Source organism: Onychostoma macrolepis, chromosome 18 (genome assembly GCF_012432095.1).
Source record: "Onychostoma macrolepis isolate SWU-2019 chromosome 18, ASM1243209v1, whole genome shotgun sequence".
Taxonomy (NCBI): Eukaryota; Metazoa; Chordata; class Actinopteri; order Cypriniformes; family Cyprinidae; genus Onychostoma; species Onychostoma macrolepis.
In genome coordinates, this window is record NC_081172.1 from 409493 (window position 1) to 436869 (window position 27377).

A 27377-nucleotide genomic window follows, 5' to 3' on the forward strand; every position below is an offset into this window, starting at 1 on the left:
TATAAAGTCAACCAAACCGACCAGAGATGAAACTGAATCATGTTTCAGTAAAGCTTCACCACAAAATAAACACATTTAGTAGAACATTTTGGGTCACGCTTTATAATAAGGATTAGTTGATGCATTAGTTAGCATGAATCAGCACTGAGCAATACTCTTACAGCATTTATTACTCTTTGTTAATGTAAATGTTGAAATTATCTTTGAGATTAGTAAGTGCTGTAGGCTCATGGCACGCATCAGCGCTGATTTGTGAGAGGTGTCAGAGGTCAGAGGTCAGAGGTCGAGTAAAGGATGCTCTTGAGTGGATCTGAACGCTCTTCAGCCGTGCGTTTGAGACTTTCTGCGTTGATCTGTCATTGTGTTAATAGTTCAGCTCGGAAGAAACACGTGTTGCTCTGTCATCGCTCACGGGATTTCTCCGAGACGTCACATGCCACAGTTTTAGGTCTGGATGTCCTGTACGGAGCACGTTCAGGGCTCTTCAGAGATACTAAATGATTGGATGTTTCACCGTGCCTCCCTCTGCCTGGTCCTCAGAAATATCTGAAATTAATTAAGTGACACTCTTATGGAAATATGATAACATTTTGTAATTATCATTTAAATGTGACACATTTTTAAACTGTGTGTCATAAATCAACATCTCAGGAAAATGTTATGGGGTTTCAAATCAAAATATGACTTATGTTACGAAACAGGACGTTGATTTCATGCATGTCCTCATATGAGGACACCGGGACTAAAAGCATGTTTATTATGCATTTTGGGAGACACGGCAAATGAATAGGGAAAGAAATTATATTTCAATATTCCTATGAAATATTACATATTATTATGAAAATCTTGTCAAATCTTTTTTCATCACAGGTTGCCCCAAAAACACATTAATATGCAAATTAGATTTAGTTTATAGATACATTGTATGTAATGAGAAAACCTGTTTATGGCCATTTTACACACATTTTGTACCAAAAAAAATCTTTAAAACTAAAAATGTATTGGTCGATTGGTTTTGCCTATGCGTGTTCATTCAAGTCTTTTTATTAAATAAAAAAAAAAAGAGGGTTCCGATGTCCTCCACCGAGGACATAGCATAACCTTATGAATGAAATAACATTTACTTTTTTTTTTTTTTTACTTTTTTTTTAATGCTCTTAACAATGTAATGACATGAAAAAGTAACAATTTTTCCTAAAAAAAATTTCCGGGTCTCAAGAGGTTAGTGACCATCTCGATTATTTTTAATTTAGCAATCAAATGTTTCTTTTAGAATTCTTCAGGAGGAATAAAATTAGACACAAATGAGTCACCAGATCAAGAGTCTAGAGATATAAAATCAATGTAAAGCAGATCAAAGTCGAGTTTGAGACATTGATGTTTTTAAAGATGTTTTGATGATTATGAAAGAAGTCTCTTCTGCCCACAGAGATCAAAAATGTGTTAAAAATGTGAAATGTTATTAGAATGTAAAACAGCTGTTTTCTATGTGAATATCTGTTAAACTGTAATTTATTTCTGTGATGCGCAGCTGTATTTTCAGCATCATTACTGCAGTCTTCAGTGTCACATGATCTTCAGAAATCATAATAATATTCTGAATTTCTGCTCTTCTTCTGAGACTCTTGCATGTGACATTACTGGGGATAAAAGTAAGGAAACTTCTGCAAATTGGTGTCTCAATGGTAGTCCATTTAATCTCATTTAGGAGAAACAAGTGAGATTTTGATGTTTGGACTAACGGAGAGCGTTTAGCGTCTCGTGTGTGTCCAGGCCGTGTCCAGTCGTCGGTGTGAAGGCGTCTGCAGGAGAGCAGATCTCACGTGAGAATGAGCGACAGCAGCAAACACCTGCAGGAAGTGCACGCTTATCTGAGCTCAGATCACAAACACCACACCGCAGCTCCAGACACACACCGCTGGATGAAGCTTCACACGCTCGCTTGAGATTGTGTCTCATTCCACCACGGCTGCATTTATTTGATCAAAAATACAGAAAAAATGTGAAATATTATTAGAATTTTCTCTGTGAATATGTGTTAAACTGTAATTTATTTCTGTGATGCAGCTGTATTTTCAGCATCATTACTGCAGTCTTCAGTGTCACATGATCCTTCAGAAATCATAATAATATGCTGATTTGCTGCTCAACAAACATTTCTGATTATTATCAATGTTGAACACAGTTGTGCTGCACAATATATTTGTGGAAACCACGACATTTTACATTTCAGGATTCACAGATGAATAGAAAGTTGAAAAGAACAGCATTTATTTGAAACAGAAATCTTTTGCAACATTATAAATGTCTTTACTGTCACTTTTGATCAATTTCTTGATCGAATGCATCCTTACCGAATAAAAATATCAATTTCTTGAAAAAAAACCCAACAACTTCTGAATGATGTGCATGTCTCAATACCCATATATTAATTTAATGAATATTTATATATATATATATATATATATATATATATATTTTTTAAATATGAAAATTATATTAATTGTTTTTGTTTGTTTATTCATTTATTTATTTATTGCAGTTAATGGAATATGGAGTGAATTTTAAATCATTTTTGTAGATGTGGATTTGTGGATTTAAATAATCCCCCCCACCCCCGCTCAAATTTATTTCAAGTGTTATGTAATGTTTGGCCATCCCTGAACCCCTGGCGCTCTGTTTTGGTTTGAGGTTGCTTTCATATTTGTATTCTGTATGCAAATATTAATAAAATAAATAAAAATAAATAAAAATCAGTAAGTGGATCTGATGAAAACATTCTTCCCGTTTGATCAAATCACACAAATGAGTTTGACAAGCTCAACATTTCAAAAGATGCTTCAAATATGAAAAATAGCTTTTAAATTAAGCAATGACTAACTTTAGCTCCCTATAATCATCCTGATCACGTAAGACAATTAATCAATTGTGTTACAATTAATAGCTGATGTGTCTGAGCTTGACCAACAAATTGATCGCACAGAAGAGTTTTGAAATGGTGCTGCATCTTTTATTGTACATTTCATTTGCGTGCGTGCATGTGTACGTGCGTGTTGATGTGTGTGTGTGTGTGTGTGTGTGTGTGTGTGTGTGTGTGTGTGTGTGTATGTGTGTGTGTGTGTGTATGTTTGTGTGTGTTTGTGTACGTGTGCGTGCTTGTTGGTGTGTGTGTCTGCGTGCATGCATGTTGATGTGGGTGTGTGTGTGTGTGTACGTGCTTGTTGGTATGTGTGTGTGTGTGTGTATGTTTGTGTGTGTTTGTGTACGTGTGCGTGCTTGTTGGTGTGTGTCTGTGTGCGTGCGTGTTGATGTGGGTGTGTGTGTTTACGTGCTTGTTGGTGTGTGTGTGTGTGTGTGTGTGTGTGTGTGTGTGTGTGATCAGTAGCACATACTCTCAGAGTGACAGTGTAAATATTTAGCGGTTTCCAGGGCCGCTGAGTAGCGAGTGCTTTAGTGAAACAGCAGGGTGTCACAGAATCACATGTGAATGAGAACACATGCGACAGATCTGTGCAGTAGTTTGGTGTGTTTGATTCCAGCAAACACCTGACAGGTGCGGGCGTGGTCTGCTGCGACACAGTCTTCACACGCTAACTCATTCTTAAATCTGGGTTGCCAGGCCTCGGGCCAAACACACCGCTGTCTCTCTCTCTCTCTGTCTCTCTCTCTGTCTGTCTCTCGGCCTGTTTTTTTAGGCCTGGGCTCGACTTGAACACAATCATCAGTGAGGTTTGGCTGCTGCTGTCTGGTATGTGCACATTCAGCCAGGAGTTTGTTCCCAAGAGCCGATCAATAGGATCTGAATTCCCATCGTAACTCTTGTCAGACGCTGTTTATGTGAATGCTTTCATGTGCTGCTGTCAGCAGAGAAATAATTTTTACACTTAATGTTTATAGTACAAATCAGAAAAGTGGTTTACATGTTTCTACATAAAATATTGTTGCTTACAAAAATATACTATAGTTACAAAAATATACTATAGTTATACCATGTTTATTTTATTTTATTTTTCCTCATTACTTTATTTGATTTGAACTGTTTGCCCAATTTTCATTTTATTTTATTTTATTTTATTTTTATATGTTTCATAGAGAACAAATTTTCTCTTCATTTATTTTATTTTCATTTATTTTATTTTCATTTATTTTATTTTCATTTATTTCATTTCATTTCATTTCATTTCATTTCATTTCATTTCATTTTATGTTTTGCACATGGTACCAGGGGTACAACAGAGTACCATGCAAATACCGAAAGGACTATGGTAGACCTCTGAAAAGAGGTTTTCACACCAATACAATTGAAGAACCATTTTTGGTTCCCCAAAGAACTTTTAACTGAACAGGTCTGAAAAGAACCTTTTTTTTTTTTTTCTTGATGTAAAGACCATTTTAATAATCTAAAGAACTATTTTCCATGGTAAAGAACCTTTTGTGCAATGGTAAATTTCGTACACAACCATTTATGCCAATTAAAAAAATACAAATAAAAACTGTAGGAGTGTAATACTCTTCACAAGCTGTTAAGTTAGTAAGTTATTTACAGAAGCATTAATTGTTTGTTTCTTCATGTATTGCACTGCAGGTGAGTCGCTGGTCCTTTTAGAAATGAACTGCTGAAGGTTACTGGAGTGCACAGTGATCCCGAGGCGTGATAGCAGCGCTGTCTAAACTCTCTTAGCCTCGGGCGCTCAAACTCTACACCTTCACTTCCTCTCTGGTTTACAAGCTCTTCGCATGCACATCCATCGGCGAGGAGTGCAGAACCGGCCGGACGAGTCCGGAGATGTCGGGGTGTAGCCTCGGGGTCCTGCTGCTGCTCTTGCGTGAGGATGAGCTCTTTATCTCTGAGACGCTAATGACCCTCCATCTGGCCCCTGACAGTCGGCATCTTCACGAGCGGCTCTTCGCACGCGTTTAACATGTCTCCTCAGGCGATGTGTCCTCTAGAGGACACGAGGTCAGCTGCAAATCACACAGGAGCGTCTCATCACACATGATTGCGTTGGGTATTTCAAACAGAAGGAATTAAAAATAAAGAGGTCATTGCTACTTTTTATATCAAAATTCTAACTTTTATATATGAGATCGCAATTCTGACTTTTCTCAGAATTGCAAGTTTATGTCTAAAAGTTAGAATTTTGAGACAAACTTAGAAGTGTGAGATGCAAACTCACTATTGTGAGAAAAAAATTCAGGATTGTGAGATTAAAAGGTTGCAATAACCTTTTTATTTTTTTTCTTCCATGGTAAAAAAAAAAGAAGAGAAGTGCGAGATGTAAAGTCAGAATCACAAGAGGTATTTCCCCGTCTAAATACTGTAAAGCTGATATAAAGCCACCCAGCTTTATATCAAGCTGATGTAAAGCTGCTTTGACACAATTTGCATAGTTAAAAGCGCTATACAAATAATAGTGACTTGACTTGACTTTACATCTCGTGATTCTGAATTTACATCTCGCATTTCTAACTTTACATCTCGTGATTCTGACTTTACATCTCGCAATTCTGACTTTACATCTCGCGATTCTGACTTTACATCTCGCATTTCTGCTTTTATCTTTCTGCTTTCTGCTTTTAGAATCGCGAGATGTAAAGTCAGAATCGAGAGATATAAAGACTGAATTGTGAGAGGTAAAGTCAGAAATGCGAGATTTAAAGACCGAATTGTGAGATGTAAAGTCAGAATCATGAGATGTAAAGTCAGAAATGTGAGATGTAAAGTCAGAAATGCAAGATGTAAAGACTGAATTGTGAGATTTAAAGGCAGAATCGTGAGATGTAAAGGCAGAATCGTGAGAGGTAAAGTCATGTAAAGTCAGAAATGCGAGATGTAAAGTCAGAAATGCGAGATGTAAAGTCAGAATCGCGAGATGTAAAGTCAGAATCGCGAGATGTAAAGTCAGAAATGCGAGATGTAAAGTCAGAATCGCGAGATGTAAAGTCAGAATCGCGAGATGTAAAGTCAGAATCGTGAGATGTAAAGCCAGAATCATGAGAGGTAAAGTCAGAAATTGTGAGATGTAAAGTCAGAATCGTGAGAGGTAAAGTCATGTAAAGTCAGAATCGCGAGATGTAAAGTCAGAAATGCGAGATGTAAAGCCAGAATCGTGAGATGTAAAGTCAGAAATGCAAGATGTAAAGACTGAATTGTGAGATTTAAAGGCAGAATCGTGAGATGTAAAGGCAGAATCGTGAGAGGTAAAGTCATGTAAAGTCAGAAATGCGAGATGTAAAGTCAGAATCGCGAGATGTAAAGTCAGAAATGCGAGATGTAAAGTCAGAATCGCGAGATGTAAAGTCAGAATCGCGAGATGTAAAGTCAGAAATGCGAGATGTAAAGTCAGAATCGCGAGATGTAAAGTCAGAATCGTGAGATGTAAAGCCAGAATCATGAGAGGTAAAGTCAGAAATGCGAGATGTAAAGACCGAATTGTGAGATGTAAAGTCAGAATCGTGAGAGGTAAAGTCATGTAAAGTCAGAATCGCGAGATGTAAAGTCAGAAATGCGAGATGTAAAGACCGAATTGTGAGATGTAAAGTAAGAATCGTGAGATGTAAAGCCAGAATCGCGAGATGTAAAGTAAGAATCGTGAGATGTAAAGTAAGAATCGTGAGATGTAAAGCCAGAATCGCGAGATGTAAAGTCAGAAATGCGAGATGTAAAGTCAGAATCGCGAGATGTAAAGTAAGAATCGTGAGATGTAAAGCCAGAATCATGAGAGGTAAAGTCATGTAAAGTCAGAAATGCGAGATGTAAAGTCAGAATCGCGAGATGTAAAGTCAGAATCGCGAGATGTAAAGTCAGAAATGCGAGATGTAAAGTCAGAATCGCGAGATGTAAAGTCAGAAATGCGAGATGTAAAGTCAGAATCGCGAGATGTAAAGTCAGAATCGCGAGATGTAAAGTCAGAAATCACGAGATGTAAAGTCAGAAATGCGAGATGTAAAGTCAGAATCGCGAGATGTAAAGTCAGAATCGCGAGATGTAAAGTCAGAAATGCGAGATGTAAAGTCAGAAATGCGAGATGTAAAGTCAGAATCGTGAGAGGTAAAGTCATGTAAAGTCAGAATCGCGAGATGTAAAGACTGAATTGTGAGATGTAAAGTAAGAATCGTGAGATGTAAAGCCAGAATCGCGAGATGTAAAGTAAGAATCGTGAGATGTAAAGTAAGAATCGTGAGATGTAAAGCCAGAATCGCGAGATGTAAAGTCAGAAATGCGAGATGTAAAGTCAGAATCGCGAGATGTAAAGTAAGAATCGTGAGATGTAAAGCCAGAATCATGAGAGGTAAAGTCAGAAATGTGAGATGTAAAGTCAGAAATGCGAGATGTAAAGTCAGAATCGCGAGATGTAAAGTCAGAATCATGCGAGATGTAAAGTCAGAAATGCGAGATGTAAAGTCAGAATCATGAGATGTAAAGTCAGAAATGCGAGATGTAAAGTCAGAATCGCGAGATGTAAAGTCAGAATCGCGAGATGTAAAGTCAGAAATCACGAGATGTAAAGTCAGAATCACGAGATGTAAAGTCAGAATCGCGAGATGTAAAGTCAGAATCGCGAGATGTAAAGTCAGAAATGCGAGATGTAAAGTCAGAATCATGCGAGATGTAAAGTCAGAATGCGAGATGTAAAGACTGAATTGTGAGAGGTAAAGTCATGTAAAGTCAGAATCGCGAGATGTAAAGTCAGAATCATGAGATGTAAAGTCAGAAATGCGAGATGTAAAGACTGAATTGTGAGATGTAAAGTCAGAATCGTGAGAGGTAAAGTCATGTAAAGTCAGAATCGCGAGATGTAAAGTCAGAATCAGATGTAAAGTCAGAAATGCGAGATGTAAAGTCAGAATCGCGAGATGTAAAGTCAGAATCGCGAGATGTAAAGTCAGAAATGCGAGATGTAAAGTCAGAATCGCGAGATGTAAAGTCAGAAATGCGAGATGTAAAGTCAGAATCGCGAGATGTAAAGTCAGAAATGCGAGATGTAAAGTCAGAAATGCGAGATGTAAAGTCAGAAATGCGAGATGTAAAGTAAGAATCGTGAGATGTAAAGCCAGAATCATGAGGTAAAGTCAGAAATGCGAGATGTAAAGACCGAATTGTGAGATGTAAAGACTGAATTGTGAGATGTAAAGTCAGAATCGTGAGAGGTAAAGTCATGTAAAGTCAGAATTGCGAGATGTAAAGTCACATACCCCACATACGCACGACCGGAAGGAGCGGAAGCGGTCGACTGTGGCATAATAAACGCTCCGCTGCTTTCGAGCCGTGTGTCAGGCTCATTCAGCGGCCTCGTTTCGCTTCGACGGCCTTCCGCCTCACCCTGCTTCATACTACGACGTTAATAAATCTTTAATACATTAGCTCATCCATGATCATGATTTCTGCCCGTGTCCCGTCGGACTGCATCGGGATGAAGACGACAACTCCCATGATTCCACACTCAGTCACGGCGTCATCAAACTACACCTTTGTTTCTTTGTTTGTTTTGAATACGCGCCCTCTAGTGGCGAAAACTTACATACTGTGCCTTTAAACCTATATTTTTATTTTGTGGGGGAAAACAACATTACAAATAATGTAAGCTTCCATACATTGAAACATAATGCGTTTTACATTTAAAAACACAAGACGCTGGGTAGTGGAATAAAAATGCTAGGTCTAGACATACGATTTTTAAAAGTTCAACTTATTTAAACTCCAGCACTGTTTTTGCAACACCGTTTGTCATGTGTGAGATGCTATAGAGTCTAGAGACAGACATAGTGGTCGCATCTTTTGCAGCATGTTGCATAGAAAAACACTGAAAAAGCAGCACAACAGAATGCAAACATGCGTGATCTGACTACTTGAGGTCAACGGATGCAGCTTGTCGACTGGCATCAGATGCATTTCTCTGCGTTACATAAGATGAGCTTGTAAGAACAGAGACGGGGAGATTTGCTTTATGAGCGACTGCAGGGCTCAAATTACCTTCTTTAACTGTTCCTAAATGACAGAATGATGGTTTATATAAAGGCAGAAAGGGAAACGTTATAATGACACGTCCTCTCGCAGCCGCTCTGTCGGTTTTCATTGCAGACGCATGTCGTAACGTGTAATATCAGTTGCACACACATCGTTGCGTTACGCAGGAGATCAGCGTCCAAGTAGCTGTCATGAAGGAGGAAAGCGTTTGATTAATTCCAGCCAAACCACCGAGACATGCAGAAATAACATGTCAAAGAATCAACAAGCTGCAAGAAGAGACCTGCGTCTGCTTTTGTTTATTAGTGGGCTTTTAGGGGTCTTGCTCTCATCCCACAGCGCGAGATGCTTTGGCAGCGTGATGTGACCATGCACGACAGGAGCTTTGCTTCGCTTCATTTTCTTCCAAAGGGCTCATAACCCGTGCAATATCTTTTCCTTTGTGTAATCAAATCAATGGTCATTTTATTCCGGTGATATAAGCATCTGTATGAGCACCCTTTCCCCCGCCGTCCACTGCCCCTGGGCATCTATCCATCTGACTTGAAGTAAAAACTACTCAGGGACACCAGCAGAAGTTATGAAAGAGCTTCTAACAAAGCAAAAAGAGCCGTGACAGTCTGCCAGAAGGTAATTATCCAGAATGAACAAGAGCATCAGCTGCCAAAACTTCACTGCAGTTTTCATAAACAGCTGCACATTGAGTCATTCCTCAACATTAGGAACATGGCTTTGTCTGTGTACACTACTGTCTCTTCTGCTCACCGAGGCTGCATTTATTTGATCCAAAATACAGTAAAATACGCAGCTGTATTTTCAGCATCATTACTGCAGTCTTCAGTGTCACATGATCTTCAGAAATCATTCTAATATGCTGATTTGCTGCTCAACAAACATTTCTGATTATTATCAATGTTGAACACAGTTGTGCTGCACAATATTTTTGTGGAAACCATGATACATTTTATTTTTCAGGATTCACAGATGAATAGAAAGTTCAAAAGAACAGCATTTATTTGAAATAGAAATAGTTTGTAACATTATAAAATTAATTTATTATAAAAGCTTGTTTCCGATAAAGAGAAAAGCAGTTACAACTTTTTATCTCACAATTCAGACATTTTTTTTTTCCTCAAAAAAAGCAAAACTTGTGAGATATAAACCCAGAACTTGCAAAAAGTCATCTTGGAGTTTTAACCTTGCAATTCTCAGTTTAATTCTCACAATTCAGACTTTTTCTCTCGCAATTCTGAGAAAAAAGTATTGCACGATTAAAAGTCTGACTTTTGAGATGAAAAGCTGCAATTGGCTTTTTTATTTTTTAGCTTTTATACAGGCTTCTATCATTTAATGTGTTTTGGTTTAATAAAAGCACTAATAATTCTAGTGTACTTTAAAATAATTCGTTTTTAAGTTACGCATCACTATTATCTCACACTTCTGGACGAGATCAAACCTTTAACTCTAAAGTTTGTGTGTTCTCCAGACACGACCGATGCCTCAAATCGTGTGTGTTGTTGTGGAGTGTGTGCTGAAGGTAAGTAATTATACAGTTTTCTTTAACGACTCATTATTATTATCCTCGTGAAACCCAAACATCTCTATCTGGAGCTCCAGAAGGACATCTAAACCGTATCAACAGCTGATTCTGTCATTACTGTATTTATAAGCTGTTTCTTCTTCGTTTATGTTGGAAGAAGCATACTCTATAAAAATAATAAACCATCCAAATACAAATATATGGCCTGTGTTTGTTGAAGCAGATCAGATTTGACCTCTGAAAGGCGCTGGATTTTACCAGCTATTATAGTTGATTCCAGGTTGAAGATGAAGAGCCGGATATGTTTCCATATTTAGGGAGTTTTAAACTGACGGCTCTGAGATGTTATCGAGACGCAGCTACTCGCCCGTATCAACAGCGCTGTTATATAGCCTTACAAGTCATTATCTGTGCATATTCACATGCTATTTTTACACGTCGGCATTGTGGCAGCTGCAGCTGTCTCTTGGGAATCGATGTCTATCAGCAGGTGTTCCTGCGCACGTATTCTCCTCGTGAGGGGTTTTTTGATTTCTTCATTGATCATCAGGGGAATTTCTTCTCTGCTTCTGAGCAGCTCGGAGTCGTTTTATTAACACTGACGCAAAACACAACGCCTGCAGCGTTTCCTCCAAGCTGCATGCATTTCCTTGATGCCAACAACCTAAATGGTTATTTTAAATGGTTTAGTCATAGACTGCAATTTGTTTTATTGACCAAAACCAAAGGTTTGATAACATTACTCGTACTACGATGGCTGACCTGTTTGAGCTAAAGTGTTTCATTTAAAGTTAATATTCAACAAACATTCACATGTTCATGGTTTTCTGATGTTGGTTATTGGTCAAATCACATGCAGGTAAACAAAATATTTTTTTATATTTATATTATGTACATTAAATTAAAAAAAATAATAATAATTTATTTTAAATTGATTTAATTATTACTTTATCTAAATGTTCATGGAAATAAAAACTAAATATAAAGTAAAATTATTTTAGCTATACAGAATATATTATATAAAATAAAAACTGTAAAGGTAAATAAAAAAATAAAAATGAGAAAAAATAACAACAAAATTACATGAAATTAGCTCATTTTTATTTTAAATTTTATTTTAAAATAATCTAATTATAGCTTGAAATAAAATAAATGTTAACAGAAATAAAGTAAATAAATAAAAGTAAACTTATTTAAGCTAGATACCAAGGCAGCATTTCTCGCTGTTTAGTTAAACTTAGTGCTAAAGTACTAAAATAACTAAAACTAAATAAACTAAAATTAATGAATAGAATTAGTAAAAACAAAAAATAAAAACCTAATAAAAATGACAAAAAGAAATGAAATGAAAAAATAAAATATAAAATTGTTATTTAAAACCTTTTTAGAAATTTTTATTGTTTTTTTTAAATTATTTAATTATTTAAACTTGACATTTTATATATAATTAGCTTTTTTTATCAACTCATAAACTCCAGTTTTGTAAATCCTGACTTGACAAACTCTTATAAATACAGAAATCATAAATCGTGAGCACGCAGGTCTGATGATACTGAACCTTTCACGAAATTGGCAGCACGGAGAAAAATGAGGAGAATCTCGTGTGAATCAGTGCAGGTTCAGACATGAACATTATCTCAGTGTTTTCATGCATCTTAAATTTGTCATTTCAGAGATCTGTGAAGATCTTCATCTTTCAGAGTAACTGAGGCGTTCACATTAAAACACTGTCACAGTTTCTCTTAGATTTCCCTCGGCGGCGGATCACAGTGTTTGTCACCAGGTTAAGCTGGTTAGTGATGTTTGCCCCTGCTGGTAGAGTTTATAACTGCATCATCTGACTGCAGTTTATTTCTGTGAAGCTGATAGATTTCACAAAATATCGTCATGATTTCGTCGACTTGATTGCACAGATACTATTTGAACTGAACTGAATTCAATGATAAACTGCCTTTAACTGAAAATTGAGTATTTAATATTGTCCTTCTGCATTATTACACAATATTTTCCTGTTTGATACTGTAAAGCTGCTTTGACACAATCTGTATTGTTAAAAGCACTGTATAAATAAAGGTGACTTGACTTGACAAAATATATTTGATGCTATATTTCACGTTATTTACATGGTTCATATTGAACCATGTAAATAACGTGAAATATAGCATCAAATATATTTTGTCAAGTATATGTATATATATATACTTGTATGTATGTGTGTGTTTATATATATTGTCTATATATATATATATATATATATATATATATATATATATATATATATATATATGTGTGTGTGTGTGTATATATTAGTGCAGTCAAACGATTAATCACGATAAAAGTTTTTGTTTACATAATATATGTGTGTGTTCTGTGTATATTTATTGTATTAGTGTGTTATGTATATATAAATAAACACACATACAGTATATATTTTGGAAATATTTACATGCGTATACATTTATATATTTTAAATTAAATATAAATAAATTTAATATATAAACATTTTTGTTTCTTTCTAATCACAGTAAGTAATTAATTTGGTGAATTTTTTTGTTCTTTGATAACATTGTCAATTGTTCTTTCATTGGAACCTCGAGATGAGTTTTACAGCTCCTGAGGAAGAGAAAAGAACCCGTATCTTTAAACAATCACATGTTCTGTATGAGAACAATCGATGTGTGATGTGAAAGAGAGCGAGAGCGAGAGAGCTGTCAGTCACCGGAGCTTTATCATTCACAAAACCAGAGAGAGAGAGAGAGAGCGAGCGAGGTTGAGCTGCGGTGGGAGTGTCAGCTTTAGTCAGTCGAGTCTTTGAAGTCCTAATAAATCTCACGACACACATTCTTCACCTGAACGGGAGCAAAGTACAGCAGCTGCAGCCACGGAACAGCATGTCCTCTTTCCCACCTTGATTTGTCTGTATATACTGTACACTTCTCTGAAAGTGTGACGTCAGTCCTGTGTGTGTGTGTGTGTGTGTGTGTGACTCACAGCTGCTGTGGTGAAATTACACACTTGTTCAGAGGGAACATGAGATCATGACGGTTAAATGGCACACGCTTCAGTATTTAAGTTTGTTTGTGTATAAAATCTGCCATCGTTTATTCACTCTACTGCCATAAAACTCAAAAAGAGATGTTTAGCAGAATGTCCAGCCTGCTCTTTTACAGTGAATAATGACTTCAGTTTCAGTCGTGTAAAGCATCATCTGACTTCAGAAGACTTATAGAATGCACTTTATTGGTGCATTGATGTTTTTATCTTTTTTTTTGTAGATTGGCAGTGTAAACCATGATCTAATATTTGGACAAAAGCAGCATGAACCTCTTTATTCTCCACTTTAGAAAGAGTCTCGCGGGTCTGAAACAGCATTATGGTGAGTAAACGATGACAGAACGATCATTGTTGGGTGAACTAGTTAAAGCAAGATTTTAAAAGACGGCAGTGAAAGATGCATTTGTTCAAGTCAGGGTTAAATCAAAACTAAAATCATGGTTGAAATTAGCATTAGCTGAAACAAAATAATAAAAAGGTTATCTTATGCTTTATTTCAGCTAGTGGCAACATTTATCATTTAGTTTAGCTTAATTTTAAATATTAAAATAACTAAAAATAAACAAAAAAATAATAAATAAAAACTTTGCATATTTTTAAAACAACAAAAACAAAAAACGCAACAACCACAAAAAAACCCCCACTTATAAATAAAATATAACTTCTTATAAAAATGTATAAATATATTTAAAAAAAACTATATATTAAAGGCAGTATTATTATAGTCAGCTAAAACCATAAAAAACACCTTTAAAAAAATGTTTGTTACTTGAAATAAAATAAACTTTAATTGAAATCAATTTATTTTATCTAATTTCTTATTACATTTGTCATTTTCATTTAGTTTAACTTAAAGTACTAAAATAACTAAAACTAAAACCAATAAATGAAAAATAAAATAAAAAAACTGTATAAGCATAAAAATAAGAAAAACATAAAACCAAAAACAGGAAATCAAACATTAGTAAAAACTATAATAGTATATCAAGCATACTAAAACAACACTGGTTCAAGTAAGAGATTATTTTGCTTAATTTTTCAATTCTTTTATTAAAATCTGTTGGATAGTTAGAAATGTAGAAACAGTTGTTAATTTTAGTATAATACTACACACAGCTTTATTATCAGCCCTATATAGTGCTTTATTTTGGTGTTTTATGAGTCACAGATGCAGGCGGTGTGTGTGCATGCTTATACAAGCTCTCTCTCTGTGTGTGTGTGTGTGTGTGTGTGTGTGCGTGTGTGTGTGTGTGTGTGTGTGTGTGTGTGTGCGTGACATGCAGCTTCTCATTATTGCTTCATTTTACATTCTGAACATGTGAATGTTTATGAGTGCAGTCTGTCCTTGCATAAACAGCCATGCACCGCCCGCTTCATTCCCCATGTGCACTATATAGGGCGCACAGCTCGTGTTGACTGTGTATTGTGATGCATTCCTGTGCATTTAGTCATTTGGCTTTCTTTACATTAGCTGACAGAGAAACAAGTCGAGCCAATATAGTTTAACGAGAGGAAGCGATTTTCTTACCACACCTAGACGAGGCTTCGCCTGTTTCCGACGGCAACAATAGAATAGAGTTCATCTGTGTGATTTGCATAGAATATTGGAGACCCACAGTAAATATTAATGTTTAAAACAGCTTGCTCGTATGGCTCGGGTCAGTAATTCACTGTGGGTTTTCTGCTCTGTGCGTCTGATTGTTTAGTGAAGTAGCAGCAAACTTCTCCTCAACAGCACACATGATCGGAGGAATCATTCAGAGCCAGTTTTCAAGGTTATGGGGTTGTTAAAGCGATGGTTCACTAATAATGATCATTCTGTCATCATTTGCTCACCCTCATGTCATTGCAAACCCATGACTGACGTTCTTCTGTGGAATTTACTGCACTGCAAAAAATAGAAACCTAAAAATAGTTACATTTTGAATTTGGAAGCCTGTTTCTGCTGCAGAATAAATATATTAAAAGTGTAATTGCGACTTTTGAAGTTTATATCTTGCAGTTCTGCATTTCTATCTAAAAGTTTGAATTGTGAGATAAACAGTCTCGATTACCTTTTTTAAAATTTGTATTCAATTGTGGAAACTGGCTTCTATAAAATTACCTGGATTTATTTCAGTCAAAAATACTATTTAATATCTCTGAATCAAACTGTTCATTTATACCACCAAAACTAGTTAAATCAAGTAGAAATATGTCTAAAGTAACAATTGCAGGTTACCAGTTTTTGCTGTGTGTACAAGAAAATATTTCAATATTTAGTTTTATTTTATTTTGTCTGGACCTCAGTGTTTTCAAAATTGCAAATTGCAAATCGATTGAGAGTTATACCTCGTAAATACCTTGTAATTCTAACTTTTATTTATCTAGTAGTTTTTTTGTTTTTTTGCTTGATTGTTTTTTGCTTTTGTAGTGTGAAAAAAAAATATTGTGACTTTTTATATCAAAATTCTAATTCTTCAAAAATTCTAAATTCTTGCAATTGCAAGTTTTTATCTCACAGTTCTGACTTTTTAATATAAGAACTCTGAGTTTGTTTTCTACCATTTTTGAGGGGGAAAATAATCTGAATTATGAGATATACAGTTAGAATGGAGAAGAAAGAATTGTGAGATAAAAAGTCACAATTACCACAATTTTTCATTCCGTGGCAGAATTGTTGTAATCACTCTGAGCGTTGGTTATATTTTAGTAGTTAATCATCTCTTCATCTCTCTGCTTCTCATTAGTTAAGCATCATTAAAAATAATTTCCTCCATCAGGCAGAGTTTTGTTCCTTTTACACGCATGAAATAATAAATCATGCCGTCTCTACAGTGTTATAGATGAGGAGCTCAGGCAGGTTTTGATCTCGTCTTCATATTCGTGGTTCTGAAGACCAAAGGCTCTCGACAGCCTCGGGCTCAACAGTAGCACACGGGCATCATTTTCTCAACTTTATGTTTATAATTAAAGACGAGCTTTATTGGCAGTTGGCTGTTGCTCAATTTCTTGTTGGAAGCGAGTCAAAGTAGAATCAGCAGTTAGAGTTTGATTGACAGCCGATGGAGCTGACGGCACATTTCTATCACACGCCTTGACGAGGCACTGACAGACGACAACACAATAAAACCTGTGAATTACACACACGCAGGACCTCAGATGCCCTCGACCCTCGTCAAGCTTTACGGCCTTTGGCATCGGTTTTAATAGACGTTCAGAATCTTTGTGCAAATGCGAGAGGAGGAAGAAGAGAGACTGCGAGAAACAGTGTGGCATCTGTGGCTCTGTACCACCTGACTGAGAGAGAGACATAGAGAGACAGAGAGAGAGAGAGAGAGATCTGCCCACGGTGACAGCAGTTTATACAGAACCTGGGTTTATGTGGGAAAAAATCCCTTCAGCATCTCTCTGTTTGTAGATTTTCTTTCGTTTAGTATTATCATTTAGTATTTAGTGTCAGAGATTTGATCAGCAGTGATGCTTCATTTAACGCAAGACACAGGTGCATAGAGTAAAAAAATGAAGTATCACCAAATTTCCTCTAATGAAAACTAAATATACTAACATTTATTTGAAATACATTTATTTTGTGCCAAGTATACTACAATATATATATGTACTTAATAAAAATACCCTGCAATTGTACTTTTTATACACTAAACTGGTAAACTTCAAGTCTGCTAACTTGGTGCAACTAATTTTGTACTTAATGCACTTTAATTGTGTAAGTCCAAGATACACTGAAGTATATTTGATTGTGCTAAAGTGAAAATATTTCAAGCATACTTCAGGTAACTTTAAATATTTTGCATTTAAAGACTGATATTATTCAAAGATCATACAATTCTCATCAATAGTGGCATTTAAACACATTTAGGCTTAATATTAGGAAATCTGCATTGTGCACAAGTAGTACTCCAAATAAAGTTTAATTGTAATTTTTATATCAATAAGTCTTGAGTGATATGTCAGTAAATATGTTAACATACGTGAGCCTGGACCACAAAACCAGTCATGAGGGTCAATTGTTTGAAATTGCTTAAATACACTCATTTATAAATAGACAAATAAATCAGCTTTGCATTGATAAATTAATTGCAGTTCATTAAGACCACAGTTTTGTACGTTTTCTGAAATGTTATGTTTAAATATAACACATTATCTTGTAAAATATGCACTACTTTTTGTCTGAACATTGGATAAATTCAGGCTCAAAACTCTGGTTTTGGATGTTTCCTTTCCGTTACTCTGAATGAGGATGTGTTATGGAAGCAAAACAGACCTCAAACACAACCACTAATAAAGTAAAATAACATGAAGTAGCAGGTTACATAAACAAATGCAATAATATCAGCCTTTCCTTTTGACTTTTTCATTCTCACAATAGTACTTAAGGAAAAATATGACCTTCGTGAGAGACAAATCGAGCATTTGGCATGACGGATATAAACAGTTTATCCAGGATTTGTGCTGACTTATTTATTTTCGCTATGATCTTGTAACAGTCCTGCAGAAATTATAATTACGCAATCGAACAGCGGCATGTGTGAGACTCTGAGAGACGCATGTGCAAACCTGCAGGAAACCTATCAAACTTATTACAATCACTCATCGTTTATCAATCACGCAAGACAATGAACACATAAACAATACGATTTCCTGACTGGAACAGTCAAATTAACAGCTTTTATGGGTTTCCTGAGATATGCAGCAGACAGACGCACACAACAATATTGTATTATGATGATAATTCACTCAAACTCAATACTGTGACCTTCAGTTTGCTTCACACTTTCAATTAATTCTTCAGTTTTATCTGCATGTCCTCTGAGCAGCGACCTTAGCTTGCATGTATGTGCACACACACACACACACACACACACACACACACACACACACACACACACACACACACACACACTCTCACACACACACACACACACACACACACACACACACACACACACACACACACACACACACTCTCACACACACACACACACACACACACACACACACACACACACACACACACACACACACACACACACACACACACACACACACACACACACACACACACACACACACACTCTCTCACACACACACTCACACACACACACACACACACACACACACACACACACACTCACACACACACACACACACACACTCACACACACACACACACACACACACACACACACACACACACACACACTCACACACACACACACTCAGTAGCTGCTGTAAACAGACATCCTGTCTCAGACGACTGAAGGGTTTGTTATGCTTGAGTCGGCTTCAGTGAGTTACTCAACAACGGCTCTGGAGACGAGACCTGAGCGCCGGCCAAAAACAACACTGCTCACGCTGAGAGATGCCCGCTGCATTGTCCTTCCAGACCGCCAGAACCGGGCCAAAATCTCACACTAACACTGCGACCCGGCCCGCTCTCATGCCTTGGGGAAGGAATTATTCTTGTGTAATGTTCTTATGGAAGGATTTTAAGGATTTTCTTGAACTGACCCTAAAAAATCACTTTACACTCTTAAAAATAAATGTTACAAAAGGTGTTTTCATAGCAATGCTGCAAGCATTTTCAGTGATCGATTTTTAAAAGAACCATTTTTTCTTGAGTGTAAAGAACATTTTAATAATATAAAGAAACCTCTTTCAATTATAAAGAACCTTTTTGTGCATCAGAAAGGTTTCATGGATGTTAAAGGTTCTTCATGGAACCGTCAGTTCCAATATATAACCTTTCATCCTTACCTCATTTGGTGTTCTTGGCCATAACTGACCGGCCTTTTAAAAATTGTTCGTAAATCTCACATTATGCTGTATTATCACCTAGGATTCGAACCACAATCAACCAGAACAGGTTTTGTGTTTCTTTTTGGAACTGATTGAGCATTCACTTCCATTTATGAGTGAAAAAACATTATTTGTTTATAATTTTGGCAACATTCACTCAAAAACCGGGATCAGTAAGGCCTTCTATCAATCGCTTACGGAAAGAAATACAAAATCTGTGCTAACTGACAGAAAACAAGTTGATAAAAATATTTGTGATTATATATCGTATTGAGAAATTTAGCTATTTTTTGTAGGCTGGTCATTTTTGAAATGCAACAAGGTGTGGAAAAGATCCCAAAAAAGTACTATATACTGTATACACACACACACACACACACACACACATATACATATATATATATATATATATATATATATATATATATATATATTAGTGCTGTCAAACGATTAATCATGATTAATCACATCCAAAATAAAAGTTTTTGTTTACATAATATATGTATGTGTATTGTGTATATTTATTATGTATATATAAATACACATACATACAGTAGCCTATATATTTTGAAAATATTTACGTTATATTATATATTATACTTATATATATTATACATTTATATATTCATATTCTTATATTTTATATTATATATAAATATATTTAATATATAAACAACATATTTTTCTTAAATATATGCATGCATGTGTTTGTATTTATATATACATAATAAATATACACAGTATACATACATATATTATTTAAACAAAACTGTTTATTTTGGATGCGTTTAATCACAATTAATCATTTGACAGCAGTAATATATATATATATACACACACACACACACACACACATACATATATATATATATATATATATATATCATAAAGTTAAATCAAGCGTATTAAATCCTATTTTTGACATTCTAGGTAGCCTGACTCAACATTCTTTGTTTGCATGCAATTCACCCTACACCTAATTCTTCTGGAATTTATCCTTTTTTCTTTCTTTTTTTTCTTCTTTTTTTTGTGCATGGCCAATAGATGCACAGCAGCATTGTCTGCGCTGACATATTCACCTCATGCACAATAAGAATAGTTCACTCTTAAAATATCATTCTCATTAGATCAGCACATAACTCAAACCGGCGTCTTCTGAAAGGACTGAAAAAAAGTGCGCTGGTAAAATCTCAGCCAACTTTGCTATTTACACAACAGTAGCGTGCCTGCAGTGATTGTTTTGATAAATGGATGACCGTCCACCGTCCCTCCACCCCCTCCAACTGACCCCTGGCACAGCGAGAGCAAACACAGTCTGCACGCGATGATTAACCCATGCACCGCTCAGGGTCCGAGCCCTGTGTGTGTGTGTGTGTGTGTGTGACTCAACTACCCTGCAAAACTGCTGAACAATGGCCCCTCCAGTTAACTTTACCTGACACGACCTGTTTTCATTAATAATAACAACTGATCTTGTTTTATTATTATGCTACACATGCAAAAACGTTGTACTAACTATATCTGTAGCCCATGTGTCTACATTAAGACGGCAGGTATTCATGTAACAAAATTGCTTTAAAAAGTCCCCAGATGTGAGCTAAACCTGCCAAGAAATATTGATGACAATATTAATAATTAAAATAAATATTATATATTTTTTAGTATTCTAAAAATGACAGCGTTAGTTTTTGAGTTAGTTCAAATAAATTAAATATTTATATCCCATTTATATATATATTTAGGTAGCCTAGTTTTAATTATCTTAGCTACAAGCGGTGTTTTGCAAAGTATGTTCATTCCATGGTTATTATAGTTAACTAAAAATAAAAATAAAACCCTACAATAATTAAAAACATCTAGTTTACTTTTGATTAACTAAAATAGCTTAAACTACAACTAAAATACAAATGTATAAAACTATGTAGATGTTTTTAATTAAAAAAAAATATATAAAATAAAAATGACAAAAAAAACGCAAAATTAGTAGAACTAAAACTAAAAATGAAAATTATTAGTTAAATTATAATATTTCTGTTTTATTCATGAACTATTTAAAATGTTTAATTATTAAGCAGACAGTTTTTATATAAGTTCATATTAACTAGAGACTATGGAATGTATTTATTTATTTTACATTTTATTACACTACAGTCAGATAAATAAATAAATGATGTTGAAAAACTTATCATAGAAATGTTTGTAGTCAACTATTATTTATTTGAATATTTCCTGGCTGAACAGTATTGTGTGATGTGCCCTGTTTGGAGGCAGGTGTGTGAGTGTGTGTGTGTGTGTGTGTGTGACGGGGTTGCGTGTCAAGCAGTCACATATCTGCTTTCCCTTCAGTGCATGGCTGTTTTCTCGGTGTTTTTGTCTGACTCAGCACAAGCCGCGCCGCTGCGTGAGCTGACGCTGGGATTGATGGCTGATTCTTGACTCCTGCACGCAACTATTGTTGTCGTTCGCGCGCGCGCCGAACCTTCAGAGAACGGAAGGTGATACAAAGTCGCGCTCTCGTGAGGCGCTCCGCTTTGATGTTTGCCGCGCGCCTTCATTCTCACGCGCCATCGCTCAAATCGTGACAGAGATATGAATGAAGTTTTTTGATCCCCGCGGGGATGAGCCGAGCTACCACATCGATTCTGATAAATTACTGTCGTGTTTATGATCGAGCTGCTAAGAAATCCTATAGCAAATAAATGAATAAAGCGGTTAGTTATAGCGTCTTACACTGGGAAAACGGTGTAGAAATGATAGACTTGACGCCATATTGAATTTAACACGGATGAAAACGAGGCTGCGAAGGAAAGGCATGTAATGAACTGTACATAAGTCCTGGATCAACAGTTTTTTACAACTCACAACTTTCAAAACTGTTTTATTGAGTTTTTGCATACTGTACTTTTGTAGACTCAGAAGTAAACGCCCACTGCTCAGTGGGCGGGGCTATACAGGCAGAGCTGTGGACTCGGTGGGCGGGGCTAAACAGACAGCTGTAGAATCGGTGGGCGGGGCTATACAGGCAGACCTGTGGATTCGGTGGGCGGGGCTAAACAGACAGAGATGTAGAATCGGTGGGCGGGGCTAAACAGGCAGAGCTGTGGACTCGATGGGCGGGGCTAAACAGGCAGAGATATAGACTCGGTGGGCGGGGCTAAACAGGCAATGATGTATAAGCAGGTGTTGCTCTTCTTCTGCGGAGGTGGGGTTTATCCACACTATTACATCATAGAGTAGAACATTCCACAAGCTGTCTTTTGGCAGACTGCCTTCAATATAAGCTGCTTTTAGACAAACAAGAAAGTTCTTGAGTTCTGAAACTTACAGGATGCTATGTTAAAAGATCAAGGGAATTTACAGCACCTTCATAAACTGAATAAAACCATTAAAAACCAAAAACACCTGAGTATATATTCTTTACTCATCATTTTGTACAGTTTACTATTTTTGTAACTATTTTTTTCATAGAAAAGGTGGCTCGGCAAAGTGACTTGACGTCACAATTACGTCTTGCAAACTCGTAATTACAAACTTCCTAACAGGAGGACCTTGAACGCACCATTACTTCGCAACCATTAAAAAACTATGTTTAATAAATGGGTAGTATGAATGAAATTTAGACATACAACATCTGCCATTATGTTACTGTCACATTACTTACGCAACGGCGTCAGTTGCGTTGCTTTATACCGTTCATAAATCCTCTCCCACGGCCTCATGGGACAGTAAAGTGTCCATCGAGTTTTTGCCTACTGTTTTATGAGTACTGTGAATTCAGTCATGCTCTTTTGATGACTGTTTTTCACTATATAGTGGAGAAGTATTTGATTTTGGACACAGCGAAGGTCTATTTTCACTCGGAAATTGCTAGTAAATTTCATAATTAATTACAAGGAAATGTCGAGTAATACATTAAATGTGAAAAGTAGCATTTTCTTGTCAACCGTATCAAGGAATTTTACTGTTGTGATTCCTGGCCAGGAAACATAATCTAAATAAAATACTTCATGGAAATCTGTCAAGTGAAAGCAAACATTTCTAGTTAGTCTCAGCTATGTCATGTTTACTGGAAATCTCTCTTTGTGAGTTCAGTCACTGTCAAATGATCATTTCAGGACAGTGAATTTGTGTTTTTCTCATTCTGTGTACTCTGTAGCTCTACTGAAGGCGAAGGTTGTTTAATCAGCAGTACAAAACCATTTATATAACATACACACACACACACAGTTATTTAACATAAATAACACACACCCCTCCAGAACTTACCTCAATAAATCAATCGAAATTCATTAGACAAGCACTGTTAGAAGCCTTACATTTCTTTGCATTAAGGCCCTGTTGTAAGCATTGTAAGCACAAATCTGTTCTGAGGAGTTCCAAGCTACAGAACTTTTCTCTTTTGACAAGAAGACTCACAGCTGTCCCGTCCGTGATGAGAGAAAATATAACCAAAAATATAACTTTTGTGTTTTTTGTTATTAAAAATAAATAAGCAGGTAACAAAAAGTAACACAAAAGTAGCACACTACTTTCCATAAATATTAATTAGGTAATCCAATTAGATACTTTTTTATGGAGTATCGCAACATTGTAATGCATTACTTTTAAAAGTAACTTTCTCTAAGACCATACATATAAATATTATCCAAAGCGACTTACAAATGAGGACAATAGAAGCAATCAAAACCAACAAAAGAGCAACAACATGCAAGTGCTATGACAAGTCTTGGTTAGCCTGACGCAGTACACGTAGCAAGGTTTCTATCATATATATATATGAGTAGATTTATACAAGTAGAAATCCATGAATAGATTTATACGTTCCTGCTAAAAACAAGAATTAGGTGCATCTTTAAATTTAAATGACCGTGTTTTGTAGTTCAGATGTGCTAAACCGTTCAGAGCAGATGTGATATTTGTGTGTTTTTGACATGCCACAGTAATGTACATGACCTCTGACCTCTAACCTCCATGCCTTGCAGCCGGTGGGATGCAGAAGGCCGTGCTCAGGTGAAGAGTTTCAGGGGTCATAGTGAAGTGTCATGAACCTCAGCCGCTGGTAATCCTATTGAGACGGGCAGCTCGGGGCACACGCGAGGTCTGCAGCCAGACACACCGACTCCTGCCTCGATCATCTGAGAGAGCGACACACAAACACAGCTGACTTACACGAGCATGAGCGCAGGACACAGTCAAAAGAGTTACCAGGGCATCGGACGTATACTTATATGTGTTGGTTATGAAACCCAAGTATGTTAAAAGTTTTATATTCTGATGCAGTGATGATTTTGCAGATATATGTGTCCCTGCAGCACAGAAGCAGTCATAAGCAGCACAGCTATATTTGTAGCAATAGCCAACAATACATTGTATGGGTCAAAATGATTTACTTTTATGCCAAAAATCATTAGGATATTAAGTAAAGATCATGTTACATGAAGATATTTTGTACATTTTCTACTGTAAATTTATCAAAACTTATTTTTTTATTAGTAATATGCATTGCTAAGACCTTCATTTGAACAACTTTAAAGGTGATTTTCTCAATATTTAGATTTTTTTGCTCCCTCAGATTCCAGATTTTCAAATAGTTGCATCTCAGACAAATATTGTCCAACAAACCATACATCAATGGAAAGATTATTTATTCATCTATTTATAAATCTCAATTTCAAACAATTAACTTATGACTGGTTTTGTGGTCCAGGGTCACATGTTGCTATGCACTGGGATGCATGTGTGTTTCTGTCTATCAGGTAATTGGAGGTGTGCAGTTACAGGTGCAGACGTTCTGCTGTGGATTGCGTGCTGGCAGGTCGTTTTCTCATGCTGTACTTCAAACATGACACTTCAAAACCTCTCACTCCATTCAAGGCTGTTCCTGCCCACAAAGACACAAACATGACATTGATGGGTGGACGGCCCTCGCAGTGAACCCTGCAGGTAAGAGCCGGACGCACGCACACACACACGCACACACACACACACACACACACACACAAGCACGCACATGAACACAGTGTAAATACTGCATGACATCTGTAAAGAGAAATTGATTCAGGTTACATAACACATGCATATTTTTAATTTAAAAAATCTTAGCCTCAAGAATATCAGCACACACATGCACACAAACATATTTGTGTGTGTGTGCTGATATTCTTGAGGCTATATATATATATATATATATAGTGCATAATTATGCAATTTGATATTCTGTTCATATATATTTCCAAGTACATTTCAGCAATTCAAAGGCCAAATTCCCTTAATCATCCTTCGCAAGGAGTAAAAACAAAGAAAATAGTTCTGATGTACAGAACAAGATTGTTGAGCTTCACAAAATATAAAGTGGCTGTAAGAAAAGAGCTAAAGCATTGAAAATCCTCATTTCCACCATCAGGGCATTAAGAGGTTCCTATCAACTAAAGATGTTATGAATCTGTCTGGAAGAGGACGTGTGTCTATATCGTCCTAATGCACGGTGAGGAGGAGAGTTTGAGCGGCTAAAGACTCTCCGAGGACCACAGCTGGAGAATTGCAGAAAATAGTTGAGTCTCGGGGTCAGAAAACCTTAAAAAATCTCAAACAGCCCCTACATCAGCACATGTTGTTCAGGAGGGTTTCCTCGTGTCCACGGTTAAATATACTGCTGGATCTTTAATGTTGTGGCCTGTTTTCTCCAGAGGTCCTGAACATCTTGTTCAGATGCATGGCATCATGGATTCTATCAAATACCAACAGATTAAAAATCTAAACCTGACTGACTGTGTTAGAAATCTTATAATGGGCCGTGGCTGGATCTTCCATCAGGACAACAATCCAAAACAAACCTCAAAATAAACACAAAAATGGGTCACTGAACACAAAATGAATCTTTTACCATGGCCTTCCAGTCCTCTGAGCTGAACCCTGTAGAAAATGAGAGAAGTGAACTGAAGAGAAGAAGCAGTGAATCTGAAGGATCTGGAGAGATTCTGTATGAAGGAATGGTCTCTGATCTCTTGTCAGATGTTCTCCAAACTCTTCAGGCGTTACAGGAGAAAACTCAGAGCTGTTATCTCGGGAAAAGGACATTGCAGTAATTGGGTGCCAATAACTGTGGCAAACAAGAACTAGAGAAAGCATTTATTTCACAATGAGATTTCCCCCCACTTTCAATTGTTTTACTTCAATGATAGGTTAGAATTTTGTGAATTTATTTTAATGGTTTTTGCCTATTGCTTACACACTAAAAACAGAACACCACTCGCTCTGAGCCTTAGCTCTACAAACAGGCCTCAGGTAAGCCATTTTGAGAGCTTTGCAAGCATGGAGGCACTGAGAGTCAGAGCAAGAGGAGGACAAAGAGAGAGAGGACCAGTGCGGAGACGTGTATCAGATGACATCAGGGCTGCTCTGGTCCGAGACTGGTTCAACAACCATAACCATTTCACACTTTTATACCTGCCCCCTTACAGCCCCTTTCTAAATGCAATCGAGGAATTATTTTCTGCATGGAGGTGGAAAGTATATGATCGCAACCACACGCCCGCATGACTCTTCTGCAAGCAATGGAAGAGGCATGCCGAGACACTGAGGCGCGATATTTTCCCCGATGCCTAGCCTGCGAGGACATCACCTGTGATGATGACGAGGTCTTGTGGCCAGATCCGAACAGAAGGCGGGATCCATAAGCCCACCAGCCCCCCACCACACACACGCACACACACACTCACGCACGCGCACACACACACACACACTCACGCACGCGCACACACACACACACACACGCACGCGCACACACACACACACACACGCGCGCACACACACACACACACAAAACAAGTATATGTTTTTTGTTTTTTTCCAATACCAATTTATCCAGTAATTGTTTTGTTTTTTTACTTTTGTTTTGTTGCTAAATTTGATGATTTGTGTTTCTATTTCTATTTTTCTTTATTTCTGTAAGAATGTTTGTTTTTTGTAAAAACTCTTGTTTGATTACTGCAGAAATTCTACTTTTGAGTTTTACAG

At 36.6% G+C, this 27377-nt stretch overlaps 1 long non-coding RNA gene across 3 annotated transcripts; it reads right to left on the bottom strand.

Moving 5' to 3' along the window:
- LOC131524249 (uncharacterized) lies at nt 1-27066 on the bottom strand. Of its 3 annotated transcripts, XR_009266962.1 has the most exons (4): nt 26983-27066; nt 25140-25298; nt 24329-24496; nt 1-546 (listed from the first exon to the last, which is right to left on the bottom strand). It is a non-coding gene; the product is annotated as an uncharacterized LOC131524249 (long non-coding RNA). The 3 variants fall into 3 exon arrangements; XR_009266961.1 differs by having other exon boundaries at nt 24322-24496; nt 25140-27062; XR_009266960.1 differs by having other exon boundaries at nt 25140-27056.
- Between the last annotated feature and the right edge of the window lie 311 nt (nt 27067-27377).